The 19,121-nt window shown below is 37.4% G+C and overlaps 1 protein-coding gene across 2 annotated transcripts in view; it reads right to left on the bottom strand.

Annotated features, from left to right (window-relative positions):
* Positions 1 to 19,036: 19,036 nt before the first annotated feature.
* The window catches only part of LOC137645667 (phospholipid phosphatase-related protein type 1-like), an 86,231-nt gene continuing 86,146 nt past the window's right edge, over positions 19,037 to 19,121 (bottom strand). For both annotated transcript variants that reach the window (XM_068378504.1, XM_068378503.1), the window contains one exon: positions 19,037 to 19,121. This exon is cut by the window's right edge and continues 521 nt beyond it. The gene's annotated coding sequence lies outside the window, so the exon portion shown is untranslated.

Below are 19,121 nucleotides of genomic sequence, written 5' to 3'. Positions count from 1 at the left end.
TTAAGAGATTGCCAAGGAGGACTGCTGTGCTTCCAGTTTTAAGGCTGCAAAGGACAGATAAGATAATGATATAAATTTGTTTCCATTTGTCTTACTTAACTGTGCAATAAAATTCACTTTTTTTATTGATTGTTTCATTTAATATAGAGTTTATTGTTTTTTTACTATTTATCATATTATTCTGAGACATGCCTTTTCCTGTCTTCCCCAGGTGTACGTTGATTAGGCGCGGTAACATTACCGGCCATGTTAATAAACCAGGCTTTATTTATAAGTTGGCAAGACCCAGTACACTTCAGCATCGCAACATCAATAAATGAATGAATGATTTGTATTTTTCTGGCATTATAACATCAGTAATCATTGATGCCGATTTGAGTATGCTTAAAAACAATTACTGTAATAACTTAAGATAAAAAACTAAGATAAAACAGAAGTTAATAAACAACTTACTAATGAAACTTTTAAAATGTAAAAAAAAAAAAAAAAAAAAAAAAAAAAAAAAAAAAAAAAAAAGGGGGGGGGGGCAGCTTTCAATATGAACTTAAAAAGGCCATTGGCATTATAAGAAAATGTCGCTTCCATGGATCTTGGTGAGGATGTACCTGCCATCCTCACCAGGAGCTTCAAACAGGAATTGTTCCCTAATAACAGCAAGACAGGGGCTTTCAATAACTAAATGCCTTAGAGAAACCAAGCAATCATCATACAATGGCTGACATCTACCAGTCACGAGGAATTCAAGAGTCAAATGTGTGTGGCCAATTTTCAGGCAACAAAGGACAGTCTCCCACTGTCTTGGCATATTACTATACTTCCATGGAGGTATAGTATTTGTCCTTTCATCTTATTTTGATCAGTAGAATTCCAGTAACATTGCCAAATATCAACAAGAGACTTTTTTATATGAGACAGAAAGTCATTACATGGTAGAAGGTATCTCCCAGGAAGTAATTTGTCTGCCTCTTCATTTTCTGGCACACCCACACAAGCCGGGAGCCAGCAAAACTTAACTTCTTTACCTGTAGTGCAACAAATATAGAGCCATTATAAAAAGTTTATAAACTAAAGGGTTGGATGAATAAAAAAATGTCTCCCTGCAAAACTTTTTTTTCACTAAAAATAGTAAAATTACCTTCTTTCATGAATGCTATTTTTTCAATAGTAGTCAGGATACCATACAGCTCTGCTGTAAAGATAGGTGGTGTTAAAGGGAGTGCACGTTTACAATTAAAAGAAGAATTGTACACCCAAAATCCACCCCAGCACTGGATTTGGAGCTGTCCGTAAATATAAATTCAGTATCCCTGTGTTGTTCTCCATTTACTAAAAAGGTAGACTGCATTTCTTCATCAATCATGTTGCCTTTTGAGCCACTAAAATAATTACAGAGGGTATCTCCAGAAGTTCCAAGGGAGGGGTGACTGATAGCCTAAAAAGTATTATATTTAGCAGTTGTTTCACAATTCATAAGGCTTTGGGGATGTAGAGTGACCCTTACAGTAAGAAAATAAATCCTCTTTATTGGAAGCTTCAAATGAAAATGAATTAGGAAGCCTCTGTAATCTATACCAATATATAATCATAGTAGACTGACTATGTAAGTCCAGAGGCCACTCACCTGCATCTACTAAAAAGACTATGGATGGGAGAGGATCTAAAAGCACCAGTAACTAATCTGATGTCAGTATAGCGAGTGTAATCTAAAATCTTCAACTTGGTTGCAGAAGAGTATTTCACATCCATATAAAAGTTTCAATTAAATAAGGGGTTTAAATAGTCTCAGAAGAGTCGGACAATCTAATACTGCAGATGTATTGGCTAATACTTTAAAATTATTTAAAATCTCAAAGCATTTAAATTTTAGCTTTTAAGGATGCGAGACCCAAATAAACTTTTTGTCGAAGGTTAGACATTGAAATTTCATTTCTTCAACACAGGTAATACAATGGTTTTATACATACAGTGGTACCTCTACATACGAATTTAATTCGTTCCACAACCTACTTCGGATGTAGAAAATGTTTGGATGTAGAAACGAATTTTCTCATAAGAATACATGGTAATTCATTTAATTCGTTCCTCAGCCTAAAAACCCATAATAAATCCTTAATAAATGGCTACACATAATTACACATAACAATAACATAACTGCATAATATGAAAGAAGCATATAAAAAAGATAATTATAAAGAAATAATGAATAAAAAATGTGTTTTATAGCCACTTTACCTTAGAGACAGGCCAACGCAGGTGTAGGATTTGCTACGCCAGGAAGAGACGGACGATCGGCGAGAAGGTAGACATGGTATTAACATGTTCTTTAAATAAATTCTCTCTCTCTCTCTCTCTCTCTCTCTCTCTTGTTCTTCTTCACTGTTAGTGTTAGAGACGTCTATTAATTTTTTTTCTGAGAGAGAGAGAGAGAGAGAGAGAGAGAGAGAGAGAGAGAGAGAGAGAGAGAGAGAGAGAGAGAGAGATTAAACAAAAATGAGAGATTAAACAAAAATGTGTTGTGTACATATGATTTTTAACAGCGTTAACGAGTTGAAAGACAGTTAAATGTAACTAAAAAAACAATATCAGCGAATCTGAATTCCTTTATCAACTAAAACAAATATTGATACAAACACACTCGTGTGCGTATGCGCAAACACACACACACGCACGAGGAGACACGATCGGCTAGGAGGTAGAGATGGTGACTGCGATAACATACCGTAACTTACACTACGGAAATTTTAATCTAACTTAGCTTATTTATTTATTTTTTTAATTTTTATATTTCATATTTTTTACATTTTTTTCTTTTGATTTGTTATTTTCATTACTTTCAGTGACGTGTTACGGTATGTTATCGCAGTCACCATCTCTACCTCCTCCCCGACCGTCTCTCTTATTGCGTAGCAATTCTTGCACCAGTGTGTGTGTGTTTGTGCATATGCACACGAGTGTGTTTGTATCAATATTTGTTTTAGTTAATAAAGGAATTCAGATTAGCTGTTATTACTTGCTTAGTTTCATTTAATCGTTTTTCAACTCGTTGACGCTGTTAAAAATCATATGTACTCTAAACACATTTTTGTTTAATCTCTCTCTCTCTCTCTCTCTCTCTCTCTCTCTCTCTCTCTCTCTCTCTCTCTCTCTCGGAAAAAAATAATAGACGTAGACGTATTTAACACTATAACAGCGAAGAAGAACGAGAGAGAGAGAGAGAGAGATTTTATTTAAAGAACATGTTAATGCTATGTTTAGAGAGAAACAGAAAAAGAGAGAAGTGTTATTTAAAAGAGCTTGTTAATGCTATCTTGGTTTTCTTTGCTTCACTTTTTTCTTTCTTTCTGTTCATCACGCTGGCCCTTCTCACAAATGATCGTTGCCAACAATCTCTTTGTCCTTTATCCCTATCAACAAAAGGCGTTCTATCTCTTACAGGGTATTGCTACGATGTCTTGTAATACTGGTGATCCCCTTTGATGGTTATTTGCTTTAATGGCTGCCTTCAGCTTGATGATCCTCGAGATCATAGGCCTATTCCGGCCATATTGTTTAGCCATACAGTATCACTCACATGCACACTGCTCTCATGTTTTTCTATAATTTCTTGCTTCAATTCTAATGAAAGAATTGCCTTCTTCCTGTACTGAAACTTAGCTTCTTAGGCACCATGATTATAGGTAAAATCAAAAAGGAAATGTGAGAAAAGGAAGAAAATAATCACTGTTAATAACAGACCAAACAGAGGACAACCACACGATACACACAAGAATAGAGAACTGAGCACTCGACGTTCAATGGCGTAATGTTTACTTCGTGTTTCGAAATAAAATTCGGGTGTAGAGTCAAAAATTTGCTCGAATTTTACTTCGGATGTTGGAAAATTCGGATGTAGATACGTTCGGATGTAGAGGTTCCACTGTACATACATACATACATACATACATATATCCGAGTCTGGATGTACAACAGGAATGCGACAGAAATGAATGACAACTGACTTACTTGTAGAAAACTTGAAGCCCTTCAAAATTCTGCCCATCTCATAATTCAACTGATATTGAGTTGAAGCTTTCTTTCAACTGTTGCCATTCTTGCTCCTGCAAATGAAATAGAAAGGCCATCCATAAAAAGTGTGGAGAATGTCATCTGGAATCACAAGAAATCCCATTAATTGCTAGCGCAAATAATGCAACAAGCACGCTGCCCTTTGGGACTCCTTCCTGGCATTTTCTTTCAGGGAGAACATTACCTACTCTAACCTAAAAAGCATCTCTTTAAAAAAGCCGGAATAAATAAAGGCAACTCACTTCTCAGATCAATATCATGAACAGTTTTAAGGATACAATATCTCCATATGGTACCATATGGCTTTTCAATATCAAAGAATACTGTCATATGATGTTTCTTGGAAGCAAATGACTCACAAAAAGATGACAAGACAGACAAGTGCATCCATTGTAGAGTACATTCTTTGAAACCCACACCACTTGTGATAAAATGCCTTTCTTTTCTAGCATCCATATAAGCTTTGGTCTGACCATTTTTTCCATGATTTTACACAAACAACATGTCAATACAATTGGTCGGTAGTTTGCAGCTAAAACTTTTTATCCTTTTCAGGTTTTAAAAAAGGGATTTTGACGAAGGAAAAATCTATTTCTGGGGAGATACCCGTGACGCCCGGTGAAAAGGGTCCTTCTTTACACTTTTCTGATATAAATACTTCAAAATATACCAGAGAAAGTTAAGAGCATGGAATGCAGAGGTTACTACCCTCGCGCGAGCACCCTGAAGGTGTCGTGTATAAAGCAGGGGCGTGTGAAAACCACTATTCACAGGCTGCCTTCCATTTAGCTAATTCCTTCGTCAAAAGGGATGGGCCAATACAGGGGCACTAGCTACGTTACCTGAACCACACCACCGACGCCCGACGCGAGCGCCATCTGAACAACATCCTTCTGTATTGAACATGATGGCTTGGAAAGGAAAGGGAGGGGTATAACAAGGGAAGGGTTTCACTGGGCGTCACAGGTATCTCCCCAGAAATAGATTTTTCCTTCGTCAAAATCCCTTTTCTGGGTCGACCTGTGACGCCCGGTGAAAATGTACCAGAGAATGCCTTCCAAGCCCTAAATAAAACTGCAGTAAGAAAACAACAAGTCCCAAAGGTTTTTATATTAAGTAATGTCAAAATTATATACAAGATTACCAAAGGTGCCATACTGGAAATAATAATAATAATATAAAATACATAAAGGGCGATGAAAGGGGAGTACCCCTAGGTCCCAGTATCACAAAAACCAAACCTACATGGCTAAATAGAAATGGTAACATAACAATCTTAAAGGTAAGGTTATAAACAGGTAACGGTAAGTAACCAAAGTAACACAATAATGACAATGTAATCTTAGGGCTAAACGAACCACCCGGAGAGCGGCGATGTGGTGAGAGTGGCAGGTAGGAGGGAGAAGGAAAGAGATGGATGAAAGGAAGAATGGAGAAATTATTGAGGGGAGATGAGGCTCCCAGCTGCAACCGTGGAGAATTTAAGGGCCTGTAAGTTCTTTAAATAGTGGCGTTTGAATACCATAGGGGATTTCCAACCCGTATATTTCTTAAGGTTATCAAAATCCATATTTTGAAAGTAATTGATGGAGATTGCCACTGACCGGATATCATGAGCATGGGGAAATGATTCCGGGTTAGCTTGTTTAATAAAGTAAAGGATTTGCTGTCTGATGCCCATAATGGAAATAGTGCCTCCTTGTTCTCTGACAAACAAGGGGCCAGACGAGCGGGTGGCAGTTCTAGCTAAAAAGGCCCGGAGTGTAGTGACTGGACACAGAGAAGTATCTTGGGGAAGAGGGATAATCTTCCACGGGGACCACCTGTTTTGGGGGTCCTCGTTTTTAGCTAGGAAGGCTCTGTCTGGGGAAAGGAGGACTTCGCCTGACGGGAGGAAATATATATTTTCAGGATTACGTGAGAGAGCTGCTAATTCTGAGATTCTAGCACCCGAGGCCAAAGCCGTTAAAAATAATGTTTTTCTAAGCAGGGAGATGTAGGAGCAGGATTCGTTATCAGTGTCTGAAGCAAGTTTTAGTACGTCGTTCAGAGACCATGAGACTTTTTGCGGACGAACCGAAGGTCTGAGCCTAGCGCAGGCTTTCGGGATAGAGGAAAAATAGGAATCCGCTAGGTCAATATTGAAACCCATAAGGAAGATCTTCTTCAGAGCTGACTTAATTGCTGTTATAGTACTAGCTGCTAGGCCCTTGTCAAATAGGGACCTGAAGAAAGAAATGGCCAGATTAGAGGTCATCCGAGACTCTTCTGACTGTTTTAGGAAATCTGCTAATTTCTTAACGGCTGAATCGTACTGTCTAAGCGTAGAGTCCCTTTTGTCTGATTCTATAAAGAGGACATTTTCCGGGTCAATGTTCGCGTCCCTGTGGGCTGCAAACTTCATGAAATCCACAAAGTTAGGGTTTGGGCTATCCTTGAGGAATCTGACACAATCCGAGTTTGGACTACCTGGGTCAGCTTGGGGAATGGTATCCGGAAAGGACGGAGTTTCAACTCGAGGAGGAGAGGAAACCAACTGCTTTTTGGCCAGTTCGGTGCTACTAAAGCCACTGCGCCGTGGAAGGAGCGCAGTTTGTGTGAGACTTTCATAAGAAGATTCACCGGAGGAAATAGGTAAGTCTTCTTCCAATGGTTCCAGTCTAGGGTTAATGCGTCCATAGCATACGCCTGAGGGTCCAGGTTCGGTGCCACATAACAGGGAAGTTTGTGGTTTAGTTGTGTGCATAAGGAATTTGGTCTGGGCCTGGGGGTGTATCAATGCATGATGATAATGCAGTCCAATTCTCTCTTCATAAATAGGAAATTGTATGTCTTATTCATTTGATGTGAAAGAGTATTCTCTTCTTCTCTACCTCATAAAGGGAGCCTGGAGTGTCTTCCGACTTTTTGAATACTCTCTCAAAATGATCAGCTACTGAATTACTTCCAAAGGATTAACGAGATATTGATCATTAATTTTTAATACTGGTGAAGGATTTGGAGTATATTTGCCAGAAATTTTATGACCTTTTCTGCAAATGGCAGGTGGGGTTCTTTTATTCACCAAAGAAACAAAATCTGACCATGACTAACGTCGAGCTGCTATGATTGCTCGTCGAAATTACGCTCTGCATTTTTTGTCAGTAACAATATTCTGTTCGATTTCTGAGGCACCTTGTTAATGCAATTCTAGCAGAACTGTGTAATGCCTGAATTTCTGGTGACCAACAACGGACTGGTCGGTGACAGAACTGACCTGTCATATTTGGGATGGAATGCACTCCAGCTGTGTGAAGGCTTCCATTTAATAAATCAATGGCATCATCAACATTTTCGAATTTGTTTGCAGTACCTTCTACTTTGTTAGGTCTTTAAATTTTTACCCGTCAGCTCTATTCATGCACCACTGAGGTACAGTGAACCCTCGCTACTTCGCGGTTCGACCATCGCGGATTCACCACTTCGCGGATTTTTTCCATAACCCATATATATACAGTAATATATATATATATATATATATATATATATATATATATATATATATGTATGCATGTATTTATGTATATATGTAGGTATGTATGTGTATACATATAAATATTATATATATATATATATATATATATATATATATATATATATATATATATATATATATATATATAACACACACACACACACACATATATATATATATATATATATATATATATATATATATATATATATATATATATATATATATCTAAAGTAGGAAGATGTGATGTAGTTCTAAGGGAAAAGTATGAGAAATATGTCTGGGTAATAAGCAAAGCTCTACCTCCAGTTTGTTTCTTCATTATGATCAGAGATAAACGTAAACAAAACATTGGTTGCCATTTTTTATCATGCTTTTTAGCGTGTTTAGGAAACACATGATATAAAATCGCCTTCAATATTTGTGCCTGTTTTAGTTTAGGGTACTGTAGTTCATGCATTAAGTGTTCTGTACATTAAAGGGTAGTTTGTTAACAGTACTACGTACAAGGGAAGGTTTTAAAAGTCTGAATATACATGTTGAATAAATAGGTAAATATGGTGTCACTACTTCGCGGATTTTCACCTATCGCGGCCGCGTCTGGAACCTATCTACCGCGATAAACGAGGGTTCACTGTAATCTGAATTCAAGTAGACCATAGTTACTTTTAATTGATATTGGTGCATGATTATTTATATCTTTTAGTATGCTAAAACCATAATGGGTGTAGGTGTTCATATCACCCAGGAGGAAGAATGGTTGAGGGAGTTGGTTCAACAGCTCAGCCACATCATCTTATGAAATATTTTCATTAGGATGCAAGTAATGAGCATATGGTATATTTCCTACTTAGATCTATTTGGACCACTACCTCGTCAAGGGTAGTACGTAAATTTAAACTTTTTGGGGAATGTTATGGTGAACCTGCACAAGACTTTCACCACGATTTCTTCCCTCAATATTACATGGTGTCCTGTAATCAATGTATTCTTTAGGGCAAGGAGTAAAAATATCTAACATTATCTCTTGTAAACATGCAACTACAGATGAGTGGTCATGAAATAAAAGCTTCAACTCTTTCATATTTAGCCCTCAGGCCTTGACACTTCAACTGTAATATTGATGGGAAAATAGTTTACTTTTTGGAGGATTCCTTAGAAGCCTTCCTATCAGGCTTTTTCTCAATTAATAGAGGTCTCTGGTATTCTCTTTGAAAAATTAGGTCTTGATAAACGGATTTTGAAGCAAAGCGAAAAATCTATTTTTGGGTGAGATAGCCATGACATCCTGATGAAAGCTTCCTATAGACATCTTTCTAAGGGATATTTGGCTACAGTGATACTCCCAGAGAATTGACCATAGGTCTCCAGAATTCTAACTCCTGGCACGAGTATCCTTAAACTTTTTCCTAAGGATATCGCATATCAGGGGACGTATATCTTGATACGACACATGGCAATCTTCACCCCGAACAGCATTTTCGCTCTAAGGAGGAAGAGTGGCGAAATTGAAGGGGAGCCGTTATCAAGGTTACCCTTCCTCCCCTACTATTACAGGGCTCCAAGATGGCGCTCATTTCTATTTCAGTAGCGCTTTCGCACGGTGTTTCTCCCTGCTTATCTAGTGTTCTAAATCGCTATTCTCGAGGATTTATTATACATTCTCCAGCATCTTCTGCCTCTGGAAAGTTGAGTATTTAATCTTTACTGTCCATCATTTTTAGCTCCCTTCTCACAGTGAAATTAGCATAAATTTAATGTGTTTATTGGAGCATAGCCGGTCACCGCAGGCGCCATTTTGGACGCTGTCATTCGTCATGCATGCTTTATTTAGTAAACAGAACGACATTCCCGGTATTTAGCTTTCATGAATTATAGCTACTTAGGCAAAAATTATACTAGTGAAGATAAGATCATGCAAATAATTTTCCCCTTCTGATATTTTTCTTATTAGCCTTATTTATTTGTTCAGGAGGATGGTGAACCTCAACACTGATATTTGATATACAGGTATTTAAATATTTTGAAAGTTCACCTTTATCAGATAAAATTTACAATAGGTAGGGGTATTATTGTATTTCTCAGAGGGGAGAGAAATGGTGGTCTCCCTCTTTTTCAATTGAAAGATGGAGAGCTATTAGGGTTACCTACCTCCCATAGGGTTGTGGTGGCCTACTGAAAACGTAACTGCCAGACTGGGCTTTGAGACCCACTCAAACTCATTAGCTTCTTTAGTTGCTGCAACCTCCCCATCCTTGTGTGCTAATAATGGGGGGTTTGAGGGAGCCTATAGTTCTACCTGCCTTGTCATCAGCAGCCATTGTCTGGCTCTCCCTGGAAATAGCTTTGGCACTGATAGATCAGTCTCTAGGGCGTTGTTCTGCTTGCTAGGGCAATGTCACTGTCCTTTGCCTCCGCCATTCTCGCGTGACCTTTAAATCTTTATGGCTAGTACTTCCAATAACTCTCTATTATAGGATTCTTCCCCTAAATCTAGCAATGATGTTACATGAGATGAGATCCTTGGTCTGTTCATCCGAGGGGTAGCAGTTTTAGAGGGAGGTGGTGGTACCTTCTAGACTAGAGGAACCAAATCTGAATTATGAGGCAGGGTAATAGTCTTAAAAAGTAGTTTAGCAGGAAGACACTTTACATTACCTGGTGTAGGTGGTGGTGTAATTATCTCTGGATGCCCTACATCCTTAGATATTAAGGCCTTGACATAACTTTTGGTTTTGCTTAAAAGTCAACTAGCATATCCTACACTGACATGCTCTGCATCTGAATTCTGAACAGCAGCTTTCATACTGAAGACATTTCTTCTTACAGTAGTTATTTTGTGATTCTGGCTACAATCAGTGCACTCTGCATTAGAAGTGCAGGGTCCATGCTCAGGATCCTAAAAATTGTCGCAGATATTTTTTTTTTTTTTTTTTGCATACTCTAGATGTATGTCTGAATTTTGCCACTTAAGTTTCTGTTTATAGATGTGAACTGGAATACTCTAATTTTTATTGTATGCATTAAAGGGTACCTCATGTTCTTGAAATGTTAATAGTGTTCTGGGAATCTCATGAACCTTCCATACTTCTCTAGGGAACATTAATTTTTCTTCTTTACTAAATTCATAAGGGTCTTTGTTAAAAATCACCTCTATTCCATACATAACATTCAAAAGCGGTTTGATATCCACCATCAAATTTTCTTCTCTCTTTAGGTTGCTTACCATAAATGACTGTTTAAGATTTATCATGAATCAAAATGGACTTCTCTGTTGTATTAGTTTGATAAATTTAAAATAATTGCTTTCTTCTCGCCTCAAAGCTACAGTAATCCACATTGGTGGCTTGAGCTTTCTTTTATTAAGTTTATTTTGGTGTCAGTATATAAAGGTTTCCAGCAGTATTGCACAGCACTTTTGTAGTCATACTATTATTATTTCTAATTTTGATTTTTCAGAGATCGCTTTAAAAGCCTCCTTGTGATTATTAAAGCATATCCATGCTTCCCATTTTCCATCTTTCCTGCAAATCATCTTTTAGTAATTTTACCATAAGGCCTAAAAGTCATCTATAATGTTTCCTCATGTCAAGTTATTGATAAATCACATATATGAATGTCTTTCAATTTCCTCACATTTCCATCACTTTTTTGTACATTTGAAGAGCAGTCCTCATTTGTTTCTAGGTCGTCAGCAGAATTTCCCTTAATAGAATTGCCAGAGGTAGCAAACAGAGCTGAATGGGAGTCAGCATATCCATTGGCTGAGGCTTGTCATCAGAAGGATCCATTTTCAAGATTTTAGTTAGTTGTTGGTTGGCGAGTTGACTAAACCCACCTGTTAGAACCGAGACCAAGAAAATAGGGAATCATCATCTCCATATCTGAAATTATGGACTTCCAGCCAGAAGCCGAGAGTCCTACCTCAAGTATTGGAAACCCCTGGATTCCGATGACCTAACCCTTGAGAACAGTTATTCCAAAAAACTATCTTCAGGATGGCCAAGATCTTCCAATACTCTCACATATAGCTTTGAATGCAAATACCTCCCAACCGTGACCACTTCTTTTCATCTAAGCAGGCAGTAATAACGATGTGGAAATGGCCACACCATTTAAAAAACTGGATATAAAAAATATACAGTACACGCACACACACACATATATATATATATATATATATATATATATATATATATATATATATATATATATATAGATAAGGAAAATATCACTGAGTACAGCAAGACAAAAAAGTTCATAAAATTAAGAGGAAGTCGGAGTAATGCTGAGAATAAGAAATAAAATAGGGAGAGAAATTTAGATTTGAGCTGGGGGGAGCAGTTTCCCCAAGTTCAAGAGTCCTCTTGCAAATCACAATGCTTCAACATGGGAACGATATTCCCTGTTGCAGCACGATAACTTCATCAAGGCATTCTCTCTTTAAGAGGGCATTGCATCATGAATTTGCCACCCATCAACTGGATGCAGAACAAGGAATGAGGATGAAGGTCTTCTTGGGCTGATTTCAGTACTGCTTGCCAGAGGTCGACTACCTCGAGAGTACTGTAAGGGTAAGGAGTTCAAGGTCCTCACCCTAAACAATGCTCGCGGACATCCATCCTCCGTCGGGGTAACGATCCCTAATGTGCAAGTGGTTTTCTTTCCTTCTATTACCAGTGCCCTTATCCAGCCTATGAGAACTTCAAGGCTCACTATAGCCAATGAGTGATAGAGCAACTCCAAAAAGCCACTGACAATGACCCTGACCTCAGCATAATTGAGTATTGAAAGAAGTTTACGACTGTCTGTCTGTTGTTGTGGATTCCTTCCGATGTTAAGCCTGCTACTGTGAATACCTGCTGGAAAAGTGTGGCCAGAGTGCGTTTAGGACTTAAGCGGCTTCAGTCCCAATGAAGCTTTCCAGCAGGCTATAAAGAAGATCTTGACTTCAGCGAGGGCAGTCAAAGGCGATGATTTTACTTTAGTAGTTGAAGAAGACATCTTGGAGTTGTTAGATGGCCATGACGAAGACCTGGCTAAATTGGTCTGTTCAGCAAATGAGGCAGAGGAGAAGACCAATCAACCCAACAAGGAAGAGGAAGGCATCACTCTCAAGAAGTTGGCAGAAATGTCAAGGTTGGTGGAAGAGTTAAAGCAAAGAGCGGACATCATTGATTTTTTCTTGGTACCTGGCAGTTTATGTGTTCCATGGAAGACTTCGCTGGCTACAAGAGCATCTTGGACTATATCAAAGAAGTCAGAGAACCAGCTACCCATAAACACGTTCTTCCCAAGTTACAAGAAACAACCGTCACCACCACCTATGCCAAGCCTAAGCTTCAGCTACCACCACCACCACTTCCCAACCATGGAATCTCCAGACCCTGAAACCCTCCTCCAGAAACTATGATGGAGCTCAACAATGATGATGAAATACACGATCATCCTCCCCTTACAGAATGGCAAGCTAAGTTTTACATACATTATCCAATTCTACAGTTCAGTACAGTACAAGATTCATAAGGTAACAGCTTAACTGTTTTCATTCGGATGACTCACACCGTTTGATAACTCACCGCATACGTAGCCTACATTTACATTTACACATTGTAGAGTACAGTGGTAATTTATTTACAGTACTCTACAGCATAGCTAATATACACAATACTATATATACTATAATACTGTACTGTAGCCTACAACAAGTATACTGTACTGTATAATGACACTGTATTTAAGATTAACTAGTGTACATATTTTATACAAAGACCACTAATTCTTTTCGAATGAAGTTCTGCACAGTCTTGAAGCATAACGCAACTCCTAATGTATCGTCTCTTTGGTCAGTACTGTAGGAAATCACACGTCTACATTACATTAACCGGTATATATAAACATTGTACAGGAGTATGTACCATTGTATTCAAATACATCACTTTTTTACATGAAAACGTGATTCTCTAAAAAACCGAATGAAGTGGGAGATGCACCTGCGAGGAGATCGAATGCAAGATTAAGGCTGAGTCAGCGTGAGATGGGATATTGTACTGGGTGGAGGGGGAAGTGCAGTGAAGCGAGCCAAGTGCAAAGGAGCGCGGGAAGTTGGAAAACATTGCGCACTTCTCGCGAACCTGTGTATGATTTCTTATTTGATAGATTATACAGTTCTGTATTTTGAAAGAGGGAAATCACGAAGAAAGAACCAGCGGATATGGTGGACAGACTGTATACGGAGTAAGTGTCCCGATGACTAGTGTTATGTATACCGTAATCTTACTGCTTGTATTACTTGGTAAACGAGCGTACAAGTAATGTGCATTTACTGAAATGTGGTCATACCCTAATACAATACAGTACTTATACAGTACTGTGATAGAAGACAAGTAAAAACAAGAAGTACAGTTGGTTACTTGGTGTGTTAGTTTACCGCATGTATGCAATGGGCAGGGAGTTGTTAGGTTAGGAGTTAACCCAGCATAGGGCAGCAAATATTTGAGGATTCTGTATTCTCACTTTGCGAATAAGATGGGGTGACTATATAGGCTTTACCGCTGTGCAGTGTATGCCCTCTATTTCCATAAAATGGAAATTGATACAATTGCTAATAGGAACCATGATATACTCCACCCAATGGATAATTAAACTCTATGCTTTTCCCGAGTAGAAAGCTAACCAAAAAAAAAAGTAGTTATTAAATCAAAATGCCACAAAAACTTGTACTATTTTAGTTGGAACTTTGTTGGCCCCTTAGAATTTAAAGAAATCTTACAATAGGCCACAGCAACCACATAAGTAATAGAAAACTAGTGAACATTAAAGTGCTTACTTAAGCAAGCATAGGGATATCAGGATTAGATCAACTTGCTCAGTCTTCTGCCTCACAATCTAACTGTCTTATAGAGCAGTTAGAATTGGGGATTGCAACTTTAGCAGCAGAAGGAACTAAATTATGTAGAAATTTTGAAGCTCTGCGAGAGGCTTCAAGAATCCTTACTAAATGAAACACTCTTTATGTTAGATTAACCCGTGGTTTCGGTTCAGTTTGGCAATAGGGTATGAATGACTAGAATTACCATTAAGGGAGGATTCAGTGGACTTCTGAAGTTTAACAAAGGAATCAAGTTCTGTCAAGAGCTTGTGAAGCATGACTGAACTTCTGTTGTACATATACGAGACATGTCATTATATCATGATCCCTCCTATTATATAAATCTATAAACCATATACAGTACTGTAACGCAAAAATACTACCATCACCAGAGTCGCAATTCCAAACAGAAACCAAACTAGACAGCTTGTAGCAAAGAAAAAGTTTGGAGTGGTAGTATAAATATTACTTTTGTTCAAGTTGACAATTGTTATTGATTTTATAAAAAACATTAAATACAACCAAATATTTTCAGATACACAAGATAAAAATCAACCTTCATAATTTCTTCTACAAACAATGAGCCTAACCTCTGCTCAAAGAATTTCTGAAACACTAGAATAAATTGCTCACTAAATCCTTCCAACAACATTTCACATTCTTATCAATAAAGTCATGAGTCAATATCTGGGAGATCATGCATTAGCTACTGTATCTTTGTTTATTAGTGCAATGAAAGACCTTTAAATACATCATTGTGTTCTATAACAAAATTAGGTAACTGATTAATCTTATACTCTACATGCAATGAATTGAGTTTAGATATAACTTATAGAACAGTTTGATTAAACTTTAAACCACAGTCATTTTAATTGAAACTGATAACCATTTTCTGTTATGTGTAATCTGATTGTTCCTTAACATCATACAAACCCTAGTCATTTAATTAGGGTGTTTAAGCGCCTGCTGGATTCGGTCGTTAACGTGAGATAACAAGAGGTTATCCAGCTGGTGATGGTGGGGGTCAACCGGAGACCCTTCAATTTTATTTTGGCCGCTGTCATGTATCGATGTACATACAGATAGAACTACTTTGTGTTTACCTGGGGTAGGGTGGACGCTGAAACCGCTTTATGGCTAAACCAACTGTAAATTTATGCTCTCTCTCTCTGCATCTTGCAAGGGGGCACAATTATTTGCAGGCACCCATGTGCTTAGCGTAGGTCATGGCCTCCGGTGGAGTGGCAGGCATATGTCTTGCAGGGTAAGAAGCAAGCATAGTGTTCATCAGGGTCAGACAATGACCAATTAGACTGGTAAAGTCTTTCGTTGCTTTTGTCTCCTTCAGGGGATGTAACTGATCCTGACGCTCCTGTGCATACATCCGTGGATCGGTTCCCTAGGAGTACACTGCAGGGGTTCGTAGTACTCTGAGCTACTGTACGTCGGATAGCCTTTTAGGTTTCACCGATGCATGGCAACCCTCTAATTGTTTGCTGCTCCCCTTCGGAGGCTGAATTGCCTGTGACGGTGCAGACTGCTCTGATGAGTTTGACCTCGGGAAGTTGTGAGCTTACTTAGGTCTTTCAGGTAGGCCCTCTAAGACTTTGTTGAGGGAGTTGGTAGCTAAGGCTACCTCTCCCACAGGTACCTCCTTTTCAATTAAAGGTGTCACAAGTGTCTCCAGTGATGCCAGTGGTGAAAGGTGTGGTGGTTCACCAGTGTCAGGGAGACTGGTGGTTCCCCAACCCTGGAAAACCAAAAACACCACGAAGCGTAGTAATTAGGTAGCTCCCGGCCCATCAGGTAAGGTGACAGTGTTGATGTCGGGAATGCCACTCATTGGCCAGAAGAGGAAAATCAAGGAAAGTGCACAAAAGAACGTTGGCATTATATTTATTTACCTTGTAATTTTTATTCTACAGTTAATAGTATGACCGCAAGGACAGTTAATAATCAGATATAAAAAAAGCAATGACAGTCAGATGCAACGGGTCCAAAAAGAACATACATCAGTGATGAATAGATAAATTAATTCTTAAAATATATTAGTTAGTTATGCTTTAACATTTTGAATTTGAAAGCTATAAAACAAAAAATTAAACAAAAAATGTGACAAATATACTTATACAATAGCACTTGTAGCCTTGAATTAAACTACTGTATAGCTAACATATCCTCGATGGAACCCTTTATGGCATCTGCTCTAATTGTCACTGTATATTTACCAAATCAAATGAAGCTTTCATCAATATGTTGCAAGTATTTCCATCAGGAAATATATATATATATATATATATATATATATATATATATATATATATATATATATATATATATATATATATATATATATATATATATAAGGTAGATATATGATATCTTTTGCCTCTGCTGAATATGCAATTTGCATTTTCAAATAGCAAGATTTCGGAAATACTGCATTGGCAGACTATCTCCTACAATTTTCTTTTTGAATGTCAACTAAAGAATACACATATTTTCATCATTATGTTAACTATTAGTTACAATACTTTCAATTCAGGGATAAAATGTAAGATAAATGTTTCTGTTAAATATTAGGCATACAGTAATTAAATGTATATTTACTCCTCATATATTTCTTGCACATTTATGCTTCCTTTCTGAAGTAAATATATGAAGATTTTTAAAGAAAAGAAAGCATTCTAGGATTTGTACATTAATAACAAGGAAATCATTCTTAAGGCTAAGAGACCTATAACTAATCACAAATTAGGCAAGATGTTGAGGGATTTACTTGAAAAGTCATACAGAAATGACATATAAAAGTTCATATTTTACAACTAGTTATCAACAATGTCTATTTGTGAAACTAATTTTCTAGGAGCAGCGTTACACATTCTTTATACGTAGTATTTTCTCCTACGGTCTGCTTTAGGCACTGAACTTGTACTACACCAGTGTGTAGCAATCAACTTTTTCATTGGACAACTACTAACGTGTCAATTTATCAATTTTCATTGCAGGTTCACTTCCAGACTAGAAAGCTTTGGATTCCTTCATGTGTAGTATAAGTTGCTAAATTCTCTCTCTTATTACTAGAATGTTTTTTTATCATCTCTCATCTGGAATAAACATCAATTTCTTTAACTATCACTAGGATGCATACTGTTCTAGATGACAGTCTTCATCTCTAGTGCCCTTGTTTTAATTTTTTTTCCTCAATAGTATTAAAAATATTGCTCATTAGTGGAAAACAGCAGTGACCGCTTCATAGCATATCTTAACTTTTTACCATGTTAATGATCGTGAAGTACTATCTAAAACAAAGGGTCTAGTAATAAGAATCTGCAATAACCCTGAAATTTTGTCAACTTGACATTACAAACTAACTGCACAAGAGCTTGGACATCGACAGGAAAATGCCAGTGAAGTAGACTGCTGAGTGAGGCAAGGAAAAAAAAGAATACACAATTTTATATCATTGACATAGATGCTTACTTTGGACTTTTGCATCTTGACTGGAATAAACAAAGCTCAGATGCACACATAAATTTCTTCTTTAAAATTACACAGGTTAGTTCATAATACGTTGCCCGGCCTAGGTTTGGCCTAAGTTGGTGCTGATATATTGCCTCCATAAACACTAGGTCGAGGTTACACTGCGAAGTGGCCAGGATGGAAAAATTACCCTTGGACATTGGGTGGTTCTCACTTAGGGAATGGTCTGATAGCTGAATAGGGTAGTTTTATCATGTAATTCCCTGTTCTAGGTGAACGACCGAAGTGCTCATACAATCTTGCACGGTAATGTCTCTCACTTTTCCCAATACATGATGCATTACAGCGATCCCACTAATATTTGTATATGACACCCGAACAAATTTCATCTGAGACCCGGTCTTTAAATTTGAAAAATTTGCTCATAACATTGGAGGGGGAAAATACGATCTTCAATGATACCCGAGGATAAAATTCACTCACAATTCTATTGCAACGATTTCTTATTTTAAAACTGTGGGACCTCATATAAGGAATAGTGAAAAATATATTTTTCCGAGGAGCAGTGGATTTCTTTTGGCATGGTGGTAACGTAAGTTTGTTTAGTGTTTTCCCAATATAGGTATCGGTAAAATTATATGGGAATCCATTATTGTAAAGTAATTGTTTAATATACGTTAGTTCCTTACGAATGTTTAGGTAATTAAAGCAAAGGTTATACGCTTTATAAGTGAGAGTGCAAACAAGATTTCTCTTATATTGTATAAGAATAAAAGAAGAAAATTTAGTGCATGAGCCTGTAAATGTTGGTTTACAGGAAACCAACATTTACAGGCTTATGCACTAAATTTTCTTCTTTTATCCTCGAACTAAGTTGAGTCCCTTGTCAGGCTGGGAGGAATGTAGAGAGGAGAGGTCCCCTTTTCTCTTTCATTTGTTTGATGTCGCCTAACCCCCAAAATTGGGGGAAGTGCCTTGGTATATGAATGTATGTATATATATATATATATATATATATATATATATATATATATATATATATACATACAATATTTATATATAGGTATATATATATATATATATATATATATATATAAAAGAGCATATATAGGTATATAAGCTTATCACTCTGTCTGTCTGTCTGTGTACGCACTCTTAACATGAATTTTCATTGAAAACAAGAAAAAA

The sequence above is a fragment of the Palaemon carinicauda genome, chromosome 8 (assembly GCF_036898095.1).
Source record: "Palaemon carinicauda isolate YSFRI2023 chromosome 8, ASM3689809v2, whole genome shotgun sequence".
In the NCBI taxonomy this organism is placed as follows: domain Eukaryota; kingdom Metazoa; phylum Arthropoda; class Malacostraca; order Decapoda; family Palaemonidae; genus Palaemon; species Palaemon carinicauda.
This window is presented reverse-complemented; position numbering and strand designations above follow the sequence as displayed.